General features: G+C 52.6%; 1 pseudogene; it reads left to right on the forward strand.

Annotated features, from left to right (window-relative positions):
* Positions 1-791: 791 nt before the first annotated feature.
* LOC136995978 (olfactory receptor 14A16-like) lies at positions 792-1,702 on the forward strand (annotated as a pseudogene).
* Positions 1,703-2,253: the final 551 nt, after the last annotated feature.

Consider the following 2,253-nt stretch of genomic DNA (forward strand, 5'->3'; position numbering starts at 1 on the left):
GCAGAGCCTCTGCCCTGACAGCCATGGGGTCCAGGGCATGAGCTGCCTCCTCTGCAGCCACACCTCCAGCAGAGGAGAGGGGCCTTTCTCCTGCCACATGCTCATTTTGTGCCTGACAAAGGGACTGAGAGCGACTGCCCTGCAAATGTTTCCGGGTGTGAGGCAGCATGCCCAGCTGGGTAAGGTGAGGGCTTTCCTGAGTGCCCATCTGCCCCTCTCTCCTTCCCTCCCTTGGCAGCAGGATCATGGGGTTGCTCCTTGTTTCCCCTCCTCTCCATGCTGCTCCTGTTCTTGCTTTTGGGTTCCCTGGGGTTCTGAGGTTTCAGCTGCAGCTCAGACACCACCACTGCAAGTTGTGCAAGAGAGTGGTCTCTTAGGAGTGAGGACAAAACTCACATGGAAGTGAGGTTGGCCCAGCTCCTTACTAACCTGTGAGGCTCCAGGAAATGCCATCCGTAGGGTGGGAGTGGAGCTGATTCTCCTTTTAAGGAGAGCCCATCTTTAGGACATTTGACTGTTTCCCTGTGGTGTCCTGCCAGGCTGTGAGCTGCCCTCCAGAAAGGCACTGCTGTCCCATAGCACCTCTGCTATGAGATCTCTGCATCACAGCACACTCAGCCAGTGCATAGTTGCACAAAGATCCTATCAGCAAAGAGAGAGGCGATGTGGGGGGCTGTATGAGAAGTGGAACATTTGAAGGGTCGGGGGTGGGGGTACTTGAAAAGTCTCTCCTTACTGCTCAACGTCTTTTTTTCTTCTCTGAACAGTCCCCCATGCCCAGAGAGAGCGTGATGTCCAACAGCAGCTCCCTCAACGAGTTCCTCCTCCTGGCATTCGCTGACACACGGGAGCTACAGCTCTTGCACTTCTCGCTCTTCCTGGGCATCTACCTGGCTGCCCTCCTGGGCAACAGCCTCATCATCACAGCCGTAGCCTGCAACCACCACCTCCACACCCCATGTACTTCTTCCTCCTCAACCTCTCCCTCCTTGACCTTGGCACTATCTCCACCACTGTCCCCAAATCCATGGCCAATTCTCTGTGGGATACAAGAGCCATTTCCTACTCAGGATGTGTTGCCCAGGTCTTTTTCCTCTTTTTCTTATATTCAGCAGAGTTTTATCTCCTCACTGTCATGGCCTATAACCGCTTTGTGGCCATCTGCAGACCCCTGCACTATGGGGCCATCATGGACACCAGAACCTGTGTCAAAATGGCAGCAGCTGCCTGGGCCAGTGCTTTTCTCAAAGCTGTGATGCACACTGCTGATACATTTTCACTACCACTCTGCCAAGGCAACACAGTGGACCAGTTCTTCTGTGAAATCCCCCAGATCCTCAAGCTCTCCTGCTCAGACTCCTACCTCAGGGAAGTTGGGCTTATTGTCATTAGTCTTTGTTTAGTCTTTGGGTGTTTTGTTTTCATTGTGCTGTCCTACGTGCAGATCTTCAGTGCTGTGTTGAGGATCCCCTCTGAGCAGGGCCGGCATAAAGCCTTTTCCACGTGCCTCCCTCACCTGGCTGTAGTCTCCTTGCTTGTCAGCACAGTCACGTTTGCCTACCTGAAGCCCCCTTCCCTCTCCTCCCCATCTCTGGATCTGGTGGTGACTGTTCTTTACGCAGTGGTGCCTCCAGCAGTGAACCCTCTCATCTACAGCATGAGGAACAAGGAGCTCAAGGATGCACTGAAGAAACTAATTTAGCTGGTACTGTTTCAGCAGTGATGAGCTGCCCATCTCTCCTCACAACTGATTTCCAATTTGTCTCACGTAACTTGTGATTTGTGCATTCTGTTTGTGATAATCATGTTTGTACACAACTATTTGAATTCCTCCCACTTCTCCAGAAGCACAAACCCCGTCTGTCTGACCCAGAGGCCTTCTGTAAATCTGCCTATCACTGTGTCAGAGCTGGCCTCCCAAGTAGTATCTCCGTAATAAAAGAGGACTTGCTCAATACAGTGCCTGAGCAATGTGGTCTTCTTCCAAAGCTGGAGCCCAGAATGTGCTCAGGAAATTGCACCCTAAAGGCCCTGTTGCCGTGCTTGGTTTTTCCATGGGCTAAGGAACATGAGCTCAGAGGGTGATGTGCGAAGGGATTCAGGCTGGATTCAGCTCCCACTTGTTGGTGTCCAGTGCCAGTGGAGAGGGTCAGTGGTCCAGAGGTATCTGCTGGAGACTGTCTCATATATTAGAGGACTGGTGACAGATGCTCATCCAGTGCGGAGTCACCCTGTGGCCCCACAGCCCGCTCA

The sequence above is a fragment of the Apteryx mantelli genome, unplaced genomic scaffold, assembly GCF_036417845.1.
Source record: "Apteryx mantelli isolate bAptMan1 unplaced genomic scaffold, bAptMan1.hap1 HAP1_SCAFFOLD_20, whole genome shotgun sequence".
Lineage (NCBI taxonomy): Eukaryota > Metazoa > Chordata > Aves > Apterygiformes > Apterygidae > Apteryx > Apteryx mantelli.